General features: G+C 39.5%; 1 protein-coding gene and 1 long non-coding RNA gene across 4 annotated transcripts in view; one reads left to right on the top strand and one right to left on the bottom strand.

The window, feature by feature from the left end:
• The window catches only part of SLCO3A1 (solute carrier organic anion transporter family member 3A1), a 376694-nt gene that overhangs the window by 245695 nt on the left and 110842 nt on the right, over positions 1-20157 (bottom strand). The gene's annotated exons all lie outside the window — the stretch shown is intronic.
• On the top strand, positions 1347-16562 carry LOC110192986 (uncharacterized). The gene is made up of 3 exons (XR_013485092.1): positions 1347-1499; positions 1632-1798; positions 16238-16562. It is a non-coding gene; the product is annotated as an uncharacterized LOC110192986 (long non-coding RNA).

The following is a 20157-nucleotide window of genomic DNA, read 5'->3' as shown; positions in this document are numbered from 1 at the left end:
GATAAATTTGAGGAGAAAATACGAGTAATATCAAAACTGTTTCATGAAACTCCTATTCACACTGTCAGAAATTACCAGGATTCTTCATAGAGTTTGGGAAATGCTGATCCAATCCAGGCAAAACTACACTTAGCTTAGTTTTGTAAATCATTTCCCAGGATTATCAGGTAAGCAAATGTCAATATGGCCCACCAAATTTGCATTGGCTAGATCTATGCTGGCCAATATAAGCTTCCTTCCTTATCATTTGGATTTCATTCTATGGAAATAAAACCCTAACCAGAAAAACAAAATAAAACAAAATACAAGCCTGAACAAGAGGCATGCAGAAGGTCACTGATTCCCATAAAAATCAACCCTAAAGCTAATAGAAAAGAATAGCAAAATGAATTGATCAGAGGTCATGAAGCCTCTTAATAATGCATGAGTTCAACCAAACTAGAGGTAGGAATCTATTTTATTCTTAAAGATTTTTGGGAAATCGGTGTGGAATGTTGCATATAACATCACTTTTGTAATATATTGATCAGTTTTTGCTGATTTTTTTCTTGTCTTCCTTTTTTTATTTTTTAAATAAGAGATGGCTCTTTGGGAGAGGGAAAGGAAAGGGATACAGGGGAAAATGTAGGCAATGTAAGAACAAAAGTTATCAATAAAAATCTATTTTAAAAGAATTTCCCAGAAAGTATCACATTTTCTGACCACATATTTCATCCACTAACACTCCTCACAGTCACAAAGTATTAAATGTTCTTGTGATACAACTCTCCCCTGAGATCATCACTCTCCTTACAAGGATCCTTCATCTATTCATTGAATGGTGTTAAGTAATTCTTTAACAAATGGACCAGAATAAATGAACCTCCTAGAAATTATAGAAGTAGTCCTTTCATATGACCAGTGTCCCTGCTTATCATTTGGATAAATGGAAATGTTCCTGACTTGGGGTTGTCATTTTCCCTAGGCCGCTAAACTGAATGCAGAAAAGAAAGAGGAAATGGGATTTATAAGATCTTCAAAGGTTGACGGATTTGTTGACTAAAGCCACTGAACACAATGTTAATTCCAGTTAATTGGTCATGGACTCTGGAATTCAGATACATGTCAGAAACTCAATTGAACTAAATAGCAACAACCAGATTCTCAAGTGAAGAAAAACCTGAATGCTCCTTCAGACTGAATTTACTGCCTGAGAAAGAGAGTGGGAGAATGATGGCATGAATTACTAAGTGAATGGTTCAACAGAGTAAGGAGAAACATGATATTTAATTGAATCTGTAGAAGTAATGTGCTGTTTGCTGCCTGCCAACTGCAATGTGTTGGTGTGAGTAAGTGGGCCAGGCAGAGAAGGATTGGCAGGTGGGACAGGAAGCACAGCTGTGAGGCTGAATCATTCCCTCAAGGTCCAGAGCCTGCCCGATTATAGCACATACTGCTTTCAGGTTTGCGAAGCTCTTTACAAATGCTATCTCATTGGCTTCTCATAACAATGCTGAGAGGTAAGTGCTGTTATTATACCCATTATACAGATGAAGACACTAAGGCAGACTGAGATTAAGTGACTTGCCCAGGGTCATAAAACTAGTATGTTACTGAGGCTGGATTTGAACTCTGGTCTTTTTTCACTCCAGGTCCAACTCCCTAGTCACTGCATCACCTGGCTGCCTGGATCAAGACCAGATCTTCTGTTGTTGTAATTTCCCTCTTCCTCACCTGGATTTCAAGATGAAAAGGGAGGCAGCTTGGTGTGGTACGATGTTGTAAAACTCCAATAGAAACAGGAGTCGTTAATCTGTACGTAAGGATTCCTGTGGGCTATGTATTAACTTAGTTTTAACATATAATATTATTTTTTACTGTATTTTTTATTTATTTTGTTAAATATTTTCCAATTACATTTTAATCTGGTTTGGATCTCACTCGGGAGTGTTGTGGGGGGGGGGTGGAGCATATAGGGCACTGGATTGGAGTCAGGATGACTTGGGACCAAGTCCTGCCTAAAATGTTTGACAACTGTATGGCTCTGGGCAAGTCTATTTACCTCTCTGTGCCTCAGTTCCCACGTCTGTGAAATGAGGGGACTGGATCTTATGGTCTATAACATCCCCTCTAAGCTCTAAATCAATTATTCTACATTCTATGATGGGAGGGGACTTTTGTAGAATACTCGCTCTGCTTTTCCTGAAGCTTGGCTCTGCATGCCACTTCCTGGATATGTGTGGGTCTTGGGTCCATCTATTTTTAACCTGCATAGACACCAGTGTCTGACAAGAAAGGAGCAGCTGTCTGGCATCACTGTCTCAGTAGGACCTACTGTTCTAGAAAGGGTCATGTTAGTTTTTGTGGCTGAATTATTGGCTCTCATACCCCACAGGGCAAGGAAAGAATAGTTTCTACTACTTTCCCTGTGTAGTTTTATTGCTTCTTATCCTGGGAAAAATAACCTGACTTCCTTTGTTCAGCACTAGTTAAAACAGGAAATTAGTTGTTCCTGGGATTGTGTTTATAGAAGGATTGCCATGGTACCAGTGGAAAACTCACACCAAAGTTAATTTGCTGTGCCTCTCAAGCAACTGTATGGATGTTGGGGACCAGAAGTGTAAAATCTGTGAAGTTTTCTCACTGAAGAGAAGAGACCCTGAAAAATGCAAGATCAATTTTCAGTGAATGGAGTTTTTATCGTGACTGTATTCAGTCTCAGAGGGGCTGGATGTGGGTGAAAAGAACAATTTCATTCAAACTGCTGACCACTTGAGCAGTTTCACCTTGGCCCAGCATGTCTGCAAATTCTGCCAGCCCTTGTCAACTAAAATAACTGGAAAGTTGTGACAGTCATGTGTCCGTGTATCCTTATGCCCAAGGCATAGAGAAGCCAGGTAGTAGTAAGTCAAAGAACTCAGACAGAAGGCCTAAAAGAAAGTAAGCAACTCAGCATTTCTCCCTCTTATTTATTCCCCTTTAATTAGGGTAGTTAGGCTTTTTTTCCTCCTTCCACCACCATCTCCAACTCTGCCAGCAATGGGAGTATGCAAGAGTCAGCTTGAAGGAATGGAACACCAGCTGAATTCAGTAAGAACTGGATTCAGGCCCTGCCTTTGATCTACACTGCCTATGGCCATGGAAAAGTTATTGAACCTCTTAGTGCCCCACTCGACTCTGACTAAAAATTGCAGAATAGTTGTTGATGGTATTTCTTTATGTGGAATTCCCCATACTACTGGAATCCCAAGTCTAGATAGACCATAAAACACATCAAAACAAAAAAGGAAACGTGCAGTAGGAGGAGGGAAAAAGTCTGTGATTCTTTGAGTTAGATTCATGTTTTCTCAGTTGACAATAGATGAACATGCATTTATGAGACCATTATACAGTGCTGTGCTTTTGGGGATACAAAGAAAGGCATAAACATGGTCTTTTCTGCTCACATTCTTAGCCTAGTGAGATGGGGAGCAGAATGAGAGGGTTGGTCCCACAAGGAAAAATTAGGAGAGGCTCAGGGAAACGTGGGAGGGATTGGGCAGTGGACTCCGAGACGGAAGACCTAGTTGATAATTCTGGTTCTGTACCTTAATATATGCGTGACTTTAGGCCAGACATTTAACCCTTCATGCCCTTCATCTAGAACAGCCTCAAAGTAGAGGTTTTCTTCCTTGAAAAGAACATTGCCTGATTGCAAGGAGATTGGAATGCTTCATGGACATTGTTCCTAATGGCCACCCAGGGAAAGAGGTAGGAAGCAGGAGGCAATATACTTATTCTATAATGAACAATATCTTCTGTCTTGGTATCTTCCACAAAGACGTTATAAGGATTAAATGAGTTCATGTGCTACAAAGTGTGTAGGGCACCAGCGGGCATGCTCCTTCGAAAATGCAAGGAAGTGTTAATTCTTCTTAGTTTGTTTATTGCAGACCCCAAATGCACGGCCCTATCTTTGAAGTCAGATTATGACACTTCCTTGGCCTGTATAATCAGTATCATAATGATTGCTTCTTATCTAGACAAAATACAGGTAAAAAAAAAACCATGAAATAGAAGACACAGCAGGGGTTTTGCTATTGAACAATGCAACAGGTGCATTATGTTTGAATATACTTGAATAATTTATAAAGCAAATTTCTCCTCACCCCCTTCTTTTGTTTGCTTGTAGGAGGAACGAATTCTATTGGTATTAACTCCTTGCATTCAGTACACCCAAACTGGGTAATCACAGGTGAAGGATAACTGGAATGAATTGTGGATAGATGTCAATTGAATATTTGGTCCCTCTTTTTGATTAGGGAAGCCTGCCAGAAAATTCTGAATCCTTGGGGAAAATTCTCAAGTTATATAAAACAAGTTAGTGAATCAATAGGCTTTCTCCCTTCAAAAGCACAATTTTTATAAGAAGCAAAAAAAAAAAAAAAAAGGAGAGTTCTCAGAGTTGGATGAATAGTGGCGTTTGGGAAAATTAGCTCAGCTCCTAAATTAGAAACAGAATTGTAAGGGAGGCTAAACATCTGCATATTGAATGCAGTGGTTCTCACTGGCAGCCTGGGCCCTGATCTTTTCAGTATTGAGTCACTGCCCTCTTTCAAGGGAGATGAATCCAGGGAATTGGGCAATGCAACCTGATTTGGGTGCACAGTGAAAAGGAACAAAATGAGAAAGCAAAAATGGTTCTGAACTATGGAAATTCACCCCAAGTATTGAAATAAATCATGACCTACCAAATGTCCAACTGGATTTGCTGCCTGACTTTTGTCCATAGATAATAAATCAGAAGATCATACCCTACTAGAGGTGCAAGGGAGATTGTCTATTGCAACCCCATCATTTCACAGATGAGGAAAATGAGGCCCAGAAACATAACATGATTATGGTTATATTGGGTTATGTTGGGGCTTGTTCAAGACCTATGAGGTTTGGGCTTGTTCTCAAGTTTGTTTTGAAATAGATCTAACATACTGAAATGTGGAAAACACATTGAGTTGGGATTCAAAAGCCCTGGACTCTCCAGTCTGCTTCTTATACGTAAGTGAATGTGATCTTGAGTAAATCACAACCTCAATTAACCTCATCTTTTTCATTCATAAAATCGATATACTAACAAAGAGTGCTATAGTGGAAGAGACACTGTTTCTAGAGTCAGAAAACATGAGTTCAAACCCTGCTTCTGACATTTGTTATCTATGTGAACTTGGGAAAAGTTATAACCTCCCTCATTTGTAAAATGATAGGATTGGACTAGAAGAACCTCTGAAATCCTTCCAGTTTTTTTTTTTTTGAGGCAATTGGAATTAAGCAACTTGCCCAGAGCCACACAGCTAGTAACTGTTATGTGTCTGTGGTTGGATTTGAACTCAGGTCCTCCTGAATTCGGGGCTGGTGCTCTTTCCATTGTGCCACCTAGCTACCTCTCTAGTTCTTGATCTATAATATTTTAATCCCATAAATTTACTACCTGTGTGATATTAGCACAGTGCCTGGCACATTGTAGATGCTTAAATATTTGTTTATTGACTAACCAATTGACCTTTGTAAGTTATTTAATTTCCAAGGTCCTCAAATTTCTTATCTTTTAAATGAGAAAGTTAGATGATGTCTGAGGTTCTTCCCAGCACTAGTTCTATGACCCTGTGTCTGGCCCTATCATAATTCTCTAATATTCACTCTATTGACTTTGCAGAGTTGCAGTGAGTATCAAATGATTACCTGGTTCAGAACACTTTGGAATGTTCAAAGAGTTGTCACATATAATACTATATGACTATAAGATATTAGTGCTCCCAATAAGCCATTCTTCATTTTTAAAAAATGTAAAACTACATGCAAATGCTGAATCCACTTGAATGAACAAAATCTACAACATGTCCGATTTCTATAATAGGGACTGAAAGTCTTTTCCGGGGGGGGGGGGGAATGAAACTCACATACCCACACTGTGAGCTCTGAATATAAACAGATGTTTACATTTTGAATTGATGTTCTAATCATTCATTCTTCTTTTGGACTCTGTAGCAGGTTTGAGATGGTTTGATGGTTTGGGTAATTAAAAACTCCAAAGATTGTTGGCTTTCCTTCAGCAGACCACATGTTTCACAAAAAGCTTGTTCTCTTTTATGGATGCCAGATACTGATACATGGCCATAATTCTTAAAAAGCCAGTGACTAAGTGGCATAGCTCACTGGATTAATTCTTATCAAAAGGTCTTAAAGGAGCCATACATATTTTAGATCTCACACATATAGAAATTTTTTTTTTAAAGATTATCTAGGGTGAGAGGAAGCAGTTAGGTGGCTCAGTGGATAGAGTGCTGGGCCTAGAGTCAGGAAAACCTGAGTTCAAATGTGACCTCAGATACTTACTAGCTGTGTGACCCTGGACAAGTCACTTACTTTGTTTGCTTTAATCCACTGGAAAAGGAAATGGCAAACCACTCCAGTATCTTTGTCTAGAAAACCCTATGGACAGTACAATCCATTGGATTACAAAGAGTTGGATATGATTGAACAATTGAACAATGAGAAAGAAGGGAATGCATTCCTTGTGTACTTGCAAGTGAAAAATGCATTGAAGAAACTCACTAGAGAAGGATTTCTTTTTTTTTTCTCTTAATCCAAATGTTATCTTCTGAATACATCCTATTTACTGAAGTTCTGACAAAATTTCTCTTCAGCGGCAGATAGTATGATTTAAACAGGAGCAGAAAACATGGTTTTAAAGAGTATCCCAATGGAACACTTGAAAATATTCCTCCAAGTGCAGGAAGTAGTGTAGTATTTAATGGAAGATGCACTTGGCTTGGAGTCAGGAGATTTGAGTTGAACTCTCAGCTCTCTCACTTAGTTGTGTGACCCTGGGCAAGGTTTCTTTACATCTCTATGTCTACTTCCTTATCTGTAAAAGGAGGAGCCTGGTCAAGATGACTCCTAACAACTTTTGTGACTCTAACAATCTGAACACCCCCTCTTTCCTTTCCTTAGATTCTAGAATCTACTTTCTCATGCCTCTGCAGTATAATTTCTCTTCCTCACACACCAAAACCTCTCCCGTCCGTCAACCTACCCTATTCATACTGGCATCAAAATGGACAGCACTGCCTCAAGATGTGCCTTCTTTAATCTTTAATTGACCTCATTTCCTTTGACATCTCTCTTATTACACTCAGTGAAAACAGTGTAGTGGACAGCCCAGGGTGGGACCTGATGCATAATTCCACACAGGGCTTCATAATTCCCAAAACTGGCTAGCATTTCTTCTCCACTGACACTTTCCTGAAATGGATCATAAGTCAAAAAATGTGACTTACTTTTTCTAAGGCTGCATGATCATTCAGGAAATGAGTTGATAATTAAATTCTTGGTGTTTTTTAATTCCAAATTCTAGAACAAGGCCACTAAGCCATGATTCTTTCTCAGCCTCAGCTGATCTTCTTGAGGGGGGTACTGGGAGTCTGATTTAGTAATGCTATGTTGGCTGGTTGTCATAAAAGTCTGTTTAATAATTCCTTCTACCAAGAGATAGATCCCTTAGCCTGCAGGTTAGTGTAAAACAGCCACAAAGACTAAGAGTTTTCCTCATGAGTACGGAGGTGAAAGTGATCACTTAGCCTCACATTTGGTTTGAGAAAGCATCATTAATTCTAGCCATTTATAGCTGTGAATCAGTAACTATTAAGTGAACATTCAGCAGCCTCTTTACTTTCCTTCATTTTCATTTCTTCTAAGTAAGAAAAGGTCCAAGTTATACAAATGGATTCATGTATCTAAAGCCCCTAGACACAAACCTTTGGCTAATACATGCCGACAAGTGCATAGATTTTAATTCATATTAATCCAAAAATTCCATACTATCATACTGTACAAAAGCCTTGGTGGAATCAGAAAAAAGAAACAAGCAGAGAGTAGGTGAGGACCAGTCCAACATAGAACAATTGTGTGTGTATAATAGTAAACATTTAAGGATGCTTATGGCTTCTAGCATCTGAATTTCAAACACTGATGCACACAGGTTTCTTTTAGTCAAATTCATCTTGTCAGAGGGAGGATTGATGGGCAACATGGAAATAGTGGAGAAAGAGCTGGGATCAGAGCTAAGAAAACTTGTTTTTCAGGGGTGTGCTGGAGCCAGGTTTCCAATGTCTAAGAGCCAACTGTTAAACTTTTAGTGTGAGCATTGACACCTCAGCAAATACTACAATCAAGGCTTGATTTATTATTTTGTTGTTGGTTGTCTAAACTTAGGAAAGTGATGGAGAAAATGTTAAAGATGCAGACTCAATTTTAAAATGTATAAGTGCTTCAGAGAGCTGGCTTAGTATGTATCATCACACCCCTGGTTAAAGAACTGTTTTTGATGCTAACTGGCTGTATTATGACTCTAAACAAATGGCTTAACCTCTCAAAGCTCTAGGAAATTCTCTAAAAACCATAAATTGCAGAAAAAGTGCCACCCAGCACTGGGTCAAAAAGTGTCCTCATGCAAGAATTCCTTATGCTCATCCTTCCCTCTACCCAGTGGTAGGATTAAATCGGTCATGGGGGTCCTTAAACCTTTTAGTCTAAGAACTACTTCAAGATTTCTTTGATACTTTGATATTTTGATGGACATGTGACCTCATGGCTATTCCCCCTAATAAGTTAGATAACATTTCAATCATGCCTACCCTTCTTGGTTGATTTTCATCCTTGTCTTCCCATGAATAGGAAGTCTCACTAATTGCTAGGGGGCCTTCTTCTACTTCTCTGAACATGAATAGATGCCAAGGGAGCACTTGGACTGTCCATCTTGCAACATGACCAATTCTTTTTCTGGACACACATTTCTTTGATGTCATCTTTTATGCCTCTTCTCTCCTCCAATGTCTTGTTTGTAATGTGTTACAGCCTTCTCATGTCTACCATATGCCTCATCATTGACCTTTGCGTGAACCTCAACTTTAATTCTTCAGAAACTGTGATATTCTATGATTCACAGCCATGCAGTGCTGCTTGGATGACCTACCACACTCAGTCCCTTAGGATACAAGCATATGGCTCCCTATTTAAACTGGCAGCAGTGGGGGAGGCCAAGTTATCCGCCTAGTACTTTTATGACACAATCAGTAATTTTATATCAGTAAAAAACCACTCCAAGGAAATATCTGTTCCTCTCTTTTCTCTCTTTTATTTTCTCCCAGTGTTTTCTGTGAGCATTCTTAGTGTTCCTTCATAGCAATTGCAATCCAATGTTTATATTTTAGATTAGCCCACAAACTATCTAAAAGACCACAGTGGTCATATGTTCAGAAGCTATGGTATATCACTTACCAGAGTATAAATCTCCCCCCAACTCCCTCAAAGCCAGACAATACATGCCACTGAACAGAGGATCCTTCCACATAGGGTATCTTATAGTTACTATGGCTTGGATGCACTGAATTCATTTCTCCTTTACATAGTGATACCAAGATAAGATGTAATATGTTATAGGGAAAGAAAGATGGCAACATCAAGAGCTTAATGAAGAGTCATTCCTAAGAAGATGGATGGGACTTGGAAGAAAATATGTAAATAAAAATGAGTGAATGAGAAAGTATTTCTTAAGTGCTTGCCATGTGCAAAACAAGGTGCTAAGTGCTATGGATACAAATAGAAAAAGAAGACAGTCCCTGCCCTCAAGTTGCTTACCTTCTAATAGGATGCGACAACACAGAGAGGTTTCAACTACAAGTGGGATGGAAAGATAGGCTTGTGGCAAGGCATAAGGGAATGGATCCTTAGTGTCATTTCCATTTATAAAATCATCTTTGTAACATCTCCCACATATGTCCCCTTCTCTCTTCTAACATGGCTACTGCCCTGGTAAGGGCTCCCCTTGCTTTACATCTGGGCTACTACAATACCCTGCTGGCTGGTCTCACTGCCACAAATCTCTCCCCACTCCAGTCCATCTACCACTCAACTGTTAAAGTGATCTTCCTGAAGTATAGGTCTGACCATCTTATTCTGGGACTTGGTAAATTCCAGTGGACTCCTTATCATCCCCAGGATCAAATGTAAAATCCTCTGTTTGGAATTCAATGCCCTTTATAACTTGTCCACCCACCTACCTGTTCATTCTTATACCTTACATCTCACCCTCCATGTATCCCATTGTCTCCTTGCTATTCATCAAACAAGATACTCCATCCCCTGACATTAAGCATTTTCACTGGCTGTCCCCCATGCTTGAAATGCTCTCCTTCCTCATCTCTACCTCCTGGCTTCCTTCAGATCCTAGCTAGAATCCCCTCTCCTACAAAACACCTTTACCAATCACCCTTAATTCTAGTGCCTACCCTCTGTTGATTATTTCTAAACCATCCTATACAGATCTAGTTTGCATGTTGTCTCCCCCACTAGACTGAACTCCTTGAGTAACTGACTGATGTATGTTGAACCATCTGACAATGCCAAAGACATTGGTAGTAAGAACTATTTTTTCTAGGTCTTCCATAGCTATTGCTGCTAAGGATGCAGGGCTATAGCACCTACAGAGGAGGTTGACAGATTGTATCTCCAGTGTTGCTTTGCTAGATGATGGCTTCTAGAAAGGATTGGAGGCCTGCAAGTACTAATTCTCCCTGGGCTCCTGAGGGTGGAGTCCTGGACCTAAGTCTTAGGATTAATGTCTTTGAGGAGGTGGGCGTTTGTACAACTTGGCCCACATGCCTTCCTCTCTTTCCCTTAGGGTGCCTTGCTGCTTTGGCTAAGGTGTCTGCCTTGCCAAAATGGTGGCAAGTATGGTTTGTGGTCAAGGACGGCAGGGCTCTTTTGCTGATGTGGTTGTTTACCTGGATGGTGGTTTGACAGGGAAAGGTTTGGAAGAGAGAACTAGACACTCAAAATCAAAAAGTCATCTTTGATCCTTCCCTCTATGAAGTGAGAGCAGGCTGGAAGTGAGGTTGGCAGCCTGGTTGGAATAGGGTCAGAATTGTTCTTCCTGGGGCTCTTGGGTACAGAGTCCTGCGTTGACTCTGTCCTGATCTGAGTGAGAGGCACTTTGGAAGCCTGAATCATCATCAGTAGGCACCACAACTAGGCAAAGTTTCAATGGCTGTCATTGAAATGAAAGATAAGCTTTTATGCTTAGATTGGCCCACAGACTATATCTGGAAGACCACAATGATCATACTTTCTGTTACGCAAGACATTGCACCCAGGAACTTGTAACTATTACAAATATAGCTCATCTCATCCTCCAGTATTCAGGAACTGCTATTTCAATTATAAACTTTTCAGGCCCTGTTTCTCCTCTTCAGTCTTTATTGCTACTTGTATTTCTGTAGCAGCTCTGCCTAAGTGGCAGGGGTAGAGAAGAGAAACATGGTCAAGTTAGATAATAGTCCAAGTACTTCAAATTCACTTATTGGTAGTAGTAGTTGTTGTTGCATTAAATTTATGTGTTAATGATGAATTTCTAAGTTAAAGTTTTATTATTTTCTTCTTCTTTTTTATGCCGTTGTCATTCTCCATTATGCCATCACTCCCACTTGAACCCTTGCTTGCAACAAAGACAAATATTTAAGCCAGGGGTAGGGAACCTGTGGTCTTGAGGCCACATGTGACCCTCTAGGTCCTCAAGTGGACAACAGAGGATCCTTTGTTCTGTGAAGTTTGGATTTAGTAAAAGGGCTGCGCTTGAGGACCTAGAGGGCCATATGTGGCCTCAAGGCTGCAGGTTCCCCACCCCTGATCTAAGCAAAACCAACCAATTTAGTTACCACATCTCACAGTATAGGCCACTAATGCCACCTGAACTCCTCTCCTTTAATCAGAGGAGGGAGGTCTGTTTTAATGAATGGGCAGTTAAGTAAGATCCTTAATTCTTATGTTATAGTAAAGCCAAATCCACTCAGTTGTAGGAAGACTGGGAAAAAAATTGCCTCTATAGGAATACAGTTGTATTTTTTAAAAACCACTTTATTCTACTGACATTTTATTTTATCCTGATGATATTTGGCTCTGGAGGATACAACCATTTATTCCTTGAAGACTCAGAGAAGAAAGAACCTTTTCTTCATCACTTGGTGAGAGTGTGACATTATTCTACTCCCATGTGAACCTACATGTTTATGACAGCCTCATCTCCAACCTGGGATTATGCCAGGATCTGCTACTGCAGATTCTCCATTGCTGTATGCTGTGTCTTTGCCAGCTGCTTATTTCTATCAGCTCCATCCCATTAGGTAACATTTAAAAAATAGATGCAGGGGGAATGGTCTCATAGATGGTGGTCTATGTTCCTATCTTTCTCTTTTCTCTTTACCTGATTGTTACCCTTCCCCCTTTCCTCCATGGCCTTGGAATTCAGTTCCCTTTCTATCTGATCTCCTCTTGGGTGGCCTTTGTGGTTTTTCTGCTATTTACTCATCTATTCAATTGATATGGTCTTTGTATAATAAAGTAAGAGCTTAGTAAGTATTGGTTGCCTTTAGTTCATCTGACTTGATTGTGCTCTCCCTACAGAACATTTGCCTACCACTAGTCCATCAGCAACCCACTCCCACACTCACAATCAAAGGCTTCCAATGAAGAACAGAAGAGTCACTCAAAATATTATAGAGATAGAAAGATAGATGGATGGATGGATGCATACATACATACATACATACATACATACATACATACATACGTACATACACACATATACGCATTCATACAGTTAAAGACAACCAACCTGGATAATCCCCAAGTTCCCTGTTAATTCTCAAGTTCTGTGGCTGTACGGAAACATCTCCTCATCTGTTCTTTTCTTTTCATTCTCATTGCTACTACCGTAATCTTCATCTCCATTATCTCACATGCATCCGTAAAACTTCAGAGTGCACCAGAACCAAATTAAAATGTAATTGGGAAATGCTTAACAAAATAAATAAAAGTATAATACAATATAGATAATGTTAATTTCTGGTTTTCTCAGTCAATATTTGGCCGATAAGGATCCTCCCATTTGAGTTTGATACCATTATTAAGCATTTCTAATTAATCAATAAATCAATAATTATATATTAAGCTCCTACTATGTTAGTCAATGTACTAGGTGCTAGAGATATAAAGATAAAAATGAAATAGACCCCTGCCCTCAAAGAGCTTTAATGTATTCCCATAAGTATATGTAAAATATATGCCAAATAGATATAAGATAATTTTGGGAGAGAGGCACTAGCAGCTGGGAGGTCAGGAAAGGAAGTAGCCCTTGTGCTGACCTTTGAAAAAAAGCAAGGAGTTATATGAGGCAGAAGTAAAGAAGGGATGTACTATAGGGGGGACCCTATGGAAAGAATGGAGATAGGAACAAGAAAGATCTAGTTACATGAGCACTGAGGAGGGGTAAAGAAAAATAATCCTGACAATCTAGTTTGGAGCCTGGTTTTTAAGTTCTTGAAAATCCAAACAAAGGAGTTTCCATTTGATCCAAGGGGATACTGAAGCTTATTAAGCAGGGGAGTCATATGTTCCAAGTGGCACTTTAGGAATAGCCCTTTGATAGATAGATTGAAGATGGATTGGAGAGGAGAGAGATGAGGCAACTTATCTTTTAAAAATCAACATTTTAGTAGGAAGTGCACTGGATTTGGAATCAGACGGCTTGGATTAGAATTTGGATTCCTGTCTCCACTCCCTTTGTGACCATGTGCACATCACTTTTGCCAGCCCAGCCCTGTTGTCCTCATTTCTAGAAAGAATGGCTTGGTCCTTAAGGTTTCCTATAGCTCTAAATCCTTGGATCCAATGGCCTGTTTCATTGTAAACCTCCAGTGGCACCTCATTGGTCACCATACAAAGCTCAAGTTTCTCAGCCTTCCATATAATGATGTCCGAAGATAAGAAGATGCCAATAAAGGTAGAATCCCACCATATTTGCCAAATTCCTTTCTGTAAAGAAACCTTTTGCTAGGTTGGCATTTGTCTCCATTTATATCAAAACTATTTTCCCTTTTCTCTCCACTTATCTGAATCCTGCTCATCCTTTGAGGCCCAACTTAAGTCTCACCTCTCCAACAAGGTCTTTCTTCAACTACTTAAATGATCTACTCCCTTCCTGACTTTTTATAGAACTTATTGTCTCTATCATTGGATATTGCCAAGCACTGCAGTATTTCATGTTCATACCTTTATTTCCCAAACAGAATATAAAGTTCTTGAGGGCAGGGGTTATGTAAGGTAGATAGATATTATATATGTGTATATATATATATACATATATATACACATACATATAAATATAGATAGATATATGTATATATGTGTATGTATATATTATATATTATGTACATGTCTATCTCTATCATCTATCTATCTATCTATCTATCTATCTATCTATCTATCTATCTATCTATCTATCTATCTATCTCATTCAGCATTTAGCACCATGCCTACTAGGTGCAGTTGCAAATGTGTGCAAATCAATGAACATTCCTTGCTGACTGGATAAATGCATTAATAGGTTGCCCTGTGTTAGGATCCAACAAGCAACCTAATCCGGAGAGACACTAGAAGGCATGGCCTTCCTCTTCATGTTGTTAATTCAAATTTCTAGAATTGACTGGCCTAGCCTTGTAATTTCCTACTGGAGGACACTGGGGAGGTCTGCCATTATCTGTTGCTGTCCTCTTTCTATGAAAGTTTCAATGACTTAGTCATTGAAATACAGTAGTCATGAACTTCTGGGTAAGCCTCTGAGTAGCAGGGATGGCCTTTTGTTCCCCAGTCTTCTGTAGTGTGATCTTGATGGCTGAATCATACAGAGACTTACTGCCCTTTGGCTCCTCATCCCACATAAGACTCCACCTTTCTCTCTATCCTTGGAAGACTGACTAATACCTATTTGTTATACTTTCCTCGACTCTATATTTTATTTTCTGGGGAACAGGGTGAGAGATTGAAACACCCCCACATTCCCCTGAAACAGTGAACATTCTTCAGTTTCTTTCTACAAATATGTATAGGAAAGTATCGGGGAAAAAAAGTGTCATGCCAGGTTCATGGGGTGATTCCCAGTCAGTTCTCGGCATAAGTACCAAGGACACTGTCTCTACTCAGCATTTGGCATTTTTACATAAGGAGTCAAGTGCAGCCTAGGGCTGGGGCCTGAGCACGATGCCTCTTCTTTCTCAGAAGCCAGTCATATCACATGCTCAGTTAGAGTAATCTTCTTAATACCTTGGAAAAGGTCCATTATCAGCTCTCCACATCCAACAAATGTGTTGTATGATTGTCATGGTACTTTTATTGAATATCTTTTCTTACTGCATATGTATCTAAATGTACTCTACATATACACACTCTTAGTATCCCTTCCTGCAACATGTCCCGGCTATCTCCCAAAAGGCTCACAGCTGGGTTAACAGGACCTTAGACTGTTTTGTTGAATTCCCAAGCCAGTGATCTCTGATAGAGCAAAACGCTGGCTCAATCCTGCCAACTCTCCTGGCCTGCAGTGGGGAAATTGTTCAGCTGTCAGAAAGATAACAAATGCAGAAATATTCTATGTAGACTCAAGGCCAGGCATCCAGGAGTGGACCAATCTCAGTCTGAAATCCAGAATACTATGCAGCTTAAGAGTAATGAACAGGTTTTAAGGCATGATGGTAAAAACCATAGGCAGCGTATATTCCCTTAGAAACCTAGTATATTGCACTATATTTCTCTTTCTCTTTTATCACCCTACAAGCTTTATACAGAGTCAAATATAACAATGGCTGGAATTTATATAGCACTTGCTAAGTGCCAGGAACAGTGCCAAGTACTTTACAAATGTTATCTCATTTGATCCTCACAACAACCATGGGAGGTAGGGGCTATTGTTATCTCCATTTTGCAGCTGAGGAAACCAAGGCAAACAGGGTTTCAAAGTTAACAAGCGTCTGAGGCTGGTTTTGAACTCAGCTTTTCCTGACTCCAGATCCAGCTGGTGTTAGTGGATATATTATCCACTGTGCCACCTAGCTGCCAATCTCTTCTTTGCTGATTGTCTGCTTTTTATTCATTTGCTCATTCTTTGTTGGCTTAGCTAGCAGGATTTGTAGATTTGTAGATGAAACAGATCTTAGAGGTCATCTACTCCAAACCCCTCGTTTTCCAATTGAGAAAACCTAGAGTCCACAGAGGTTAAATGATTCCCCAAGATCACACTGGTAGCAAGTGGATATGAACCCAGGTCTTTTGACTCCAAATGCAACTGCACTACCAAGTGGAGCCCTGACTATGTTTTAACTTTGATTCTTTTCAGAACTGAGCTAAAAGAAGAGAAATCTGTCTGGTCAGAGAAGGCCCCTAAAGAGGACTTCTATCTCAGATGGAAAGAGCCACACATGAAGGTCCTGTCAGACAATATTCTCCTACCCAGTTTGCCAGTCTGGCTCCAGCACAGGGTCTGCCACTGAGCAGCGTGGAAACAATCCTGAAATGGCTTGGGATTCAGGCCAGATTGCCAGCTGCAGTTTTCATTTTCTCCTGTCCTCATTTTAGAAAACAGAACCTGAATATATGTATATAAATATACAGCTCTGTGGTTATCTTTTAAATAATCTAATAAAATGTTTATTCAGAACGTACTTCCTAGCTCTTTCTCATAGGGGAGCTATGAGGATAAATGTGTATAATGCTTGTAAAATGCTTCGAGCTCTGAGGGAGGAAAGAGGTATATAGATGCAAAATATTTTTTTTTTCACCATAGCAAGACATTTCCTCTGTCAGACCTAAATATTTTTCTAGGCACATCCTTGAAAGGTAAAGAAGACTTGCTTTTCACTGGAAAAAAAATGCACACAAGCCCAGAGGTAAAAGCCTTTTACTACAACAAGTGTCATGGTCTTGAACTGTTAAGGGTATAAAGAGGAGCCCAGTCGGGAAAACAGAGGATCACAGGATTTTAGAATTGGTAGCAACCTTAGGGAGCATCTAATCCAATCTCCTTATTTCACAACTTTGCAAAAGTCTTTGCTCACAACAACTTTGTGGAACAGGTAGTGTTTTAATATCCCCATTTTTCCGATGAGGAAATAGAAATGTGAAATGATTTTTCCAGCACCCCTAAAACACCTTGCCCAGGGTCACTCAGTTTATTTACATTCTAAGCAGGAAGCTTGGGTACAGTGCATTTGAAGGGGAAAGGAGGAGACAAAGTAGGAATGAGGGTCTGATGCCAATGTAATATGGTAGATAGTGACTCTGGCCAACTGATGTCTTTGAAATTAATTCCCAGGCCGTGCACTCTTACCCTTAACATATAGTAGTAAATAAGCTCAAACCTTGGTCTCTTGATTCCAAGTATGGTTTTCTTTTCACTACATCATTTTTGCTCTTCTTAATCATAATTCAAGGTTCAAGGTCTCTTCCCATCTGTAAGTACCAGAATGGAAACCTATCATCTGGTTTGCAAATCTATAACATTAGAGCATTATAGAGAAGGTTAAGGCATTTGTAGTGAAAACTCAAAGGGTGCATCTAGCATGTTAATGGTTACCAGGGTTTTAGAGATTTCAGCCTACATAAGGATTCTTTAAAATCTGAGGTTCAGATCAGGTTAGAAAGGGAATAATATTGTCCTAGAGGGACTAGACAAAAAGGAACTTTAGGAAAGGCCTTTTGATATTGTGGATAGGAGGCCGGAGCTGGAGTCTTTCAACTTAGGTCTTCCTGTATTCCAGTCCTACCTGAGACACTAGCTGTGTGACCTCTAAGCAAGTCACTTAATCTCTCTCAGATTCAGTTTCCTCATCTGTAAAATGGGGCTAATGGCACCTACCTTACTGGGTTGCATTAGGATCAAATGAGATAATAAATGTGAAGTTTGTAAGCTCCTAGAGAGCAGAAACTGTCTTTGGCCTTTTTTTGAATCCCCAGTCCTCAGCATAGTGCCTAGCACATAGAGGTGCTTAAAAAATTTTGTTGTATATTTCAAGTTTCTAACTGTCTCCCTCCCTCTCTCCCTACCTTGAACTAGAGAAGGCCCCCATTTGATACAGATATATATATATATAAATATATATATAAAATCTACTATGAATACTTCTATTTATCAGTTCTTTCTCTGGAGGTGGATAGCATCTTCCTTCATAGGTCCTTTGTAGTTGATTTGAGTATTTATAAGATTCAGTATTTCAATATTCAATATTTATACAGCATTCTCTTGGCTTTGCTCATTTTACTCTTCGTTATTTCATGCAGATCTTTCCATGTTTTCCTAAAATCAATCTGCTTGTCATTTTTTATAGCACAATAGTATTCCAGCACAATCATATGCCACAACTTGTTCAGCCATTGCCTGATTGATGGGCATCCCCTCAATTTCCAGTTCTTTGCTACCACAAAAAGAGCTGCTATAAGTATTTTAGAACATATAGGGTCTTTTCCTTCTCCCCTGATCACCTTGGGAAAGAGATCTGGTAGTAGCATTACTGGGTCAAAGGGTTACACAGCTTCATAACTCTTTGGCTACAACTCCAGATTGCTCTCCAAAATGGTTGGATCAGTTCACAGTTCTACCAACAGTGTATTAGTATCCCAATTTTTCCACAGTCCCTTCTACATTTGTCATTTTCCACTTCTATCATTTTAGCCAATCTGATAGGTGTCAGATGATATCTCAAAGTCATTTTAAGTGCTCAATAAATTCTTTCTGAAAAGTGATCTATCAACCTTAAAGCCTCATATACACATTTAGCTATTATTAATGTTCCTTGCTAGGCAGACCAGTAGAAAAAAATACAAGAAAAGGCACTCATTCATTCCATTTAGACAGAGAGTTGTCAGTCTGTACTTAGAGAAAAACTGACTAGGTCTAAGGACTAGATTTATATCAAGCAGAAAAGACAGCTTTTATTTTCTCAGTGTGGTTAAGTAGTGGCTCCACCATGTCTGGTACAGGTCTTGGACGGGTCAGAACCAAAGGGCAATATGAGTTTAGGCAGCACAAGGGTAGGAATGTTTTCCAACACTCTGAGGCTAATACATCCTCTGCCTCTGCATCTAGTTCTTTTCCTTCCTCCCTTTTTGGGGAGTGAGCTTCGCTTTGAACTTTGTTTTTTGAGGAGTGAACTTTGAGGAGGGGAACTCTGCCACTGGCCCCTATAGGCCATCTTAAAGTGGTCTTTCACCTAGTAAAAAGAATTGAGGAACCAGACTTTAGTGTTCTAGGGACATCACTTTAGTGCTGCTTTAATAAAGGCTAACACGAGGAAAAGGTTTGAGGGCCTTTTTTATTATTTGACTGTGTCTCTAATCGTAACAGCCAAATGCTATAGGGCATGCTTGAGAGGAATCCCATAGGAGGCAACAAAAACATCCACTTAATGAATCCAGTCCAGGACTACCTTTAACTACCTCCTCGTCCTCTTTTCACCAGGTAGAAAGCTAAAGGTGTCAAGAAGGTCAAGAGGAATCAGTGCTCCTGCTCTATTCCAGAGTCTTCTGCCCATACTAACACACTGGGGACAGGCATCTTCCCCGCTTCGTATTTATTATTGCTCCCTTGGTTTAGGAAACAAAAACGTAAAGCACTTTGATAAATGGGATGTTAGCTGCTTCCCTGAGCACCTTAATAGTAGGAAGGCAGAAAAATAGGAAGAATCTTAGAGACAAGTCATCCGAATGAACAGAAAAAATGAGGGAGAGAAAAGATGACAATTTTTAAGTTGCAAGGCTCTTTTTAGGATAAAAATAGAGAGGATACTTTCATTAAGACAAAAGTATATTTGATCCATCAGAAATTTTGAAACTCAGAAAAAAAAATTATTAAGCACCCGCACTGTGCTAGGCACTTTGGATACAAAGATAATAATGAATAGTCTCTGCCCTCAAGGGGATTACTTTCTACATAGCAGAAAGTCATTTATAGTCTGTGTGACCTTAGACAAGTCACTTAACCTCCATCAACTCCTTTTTTTTTTTAATCTATGAAATGAGAAGATTTAGACCAGATGACTTCCAAGGTCCCTTGCAGCTCTGAATCTAGGATCTTAAAATCCTATGATAATAAATATACCCTACAAAGAATAAGAATTATGCAGAAATGAGGGTTTGATAAAAAAAAACCTGTAGATGGTAACTGACCAATAGATGCATTTTATTTGAATTCCTCCACTGAGGAGGAATATGGCAGCAAATTGAAAGCACACTGATCGATACTGTAACTATACTTTAATATCA

The sequence above is a fragment of the Phascolarctos cinereus genome, unplaced genomic scaffold (genome assembly GCF_003287225.1).
Source record: "Phascolarctos cinereus isolate Bilbo 61053 unplaced genomic scaffold, phaCin_HiC Scaffold_3;HRSCAF=262, whole genome shotgun sequence".
NCBI lineage: Eukaryota > Metazoa > Chordata > Mammalia > Diprotodontia > Phascolarctidae > Phascolarctos > Phascolarctos cinereus.
The sequence above is the reverse complement of the archived record's forward strand: the minus strand, read 5'-3'. Positions and strand labels throughout refer to the sequence as shown.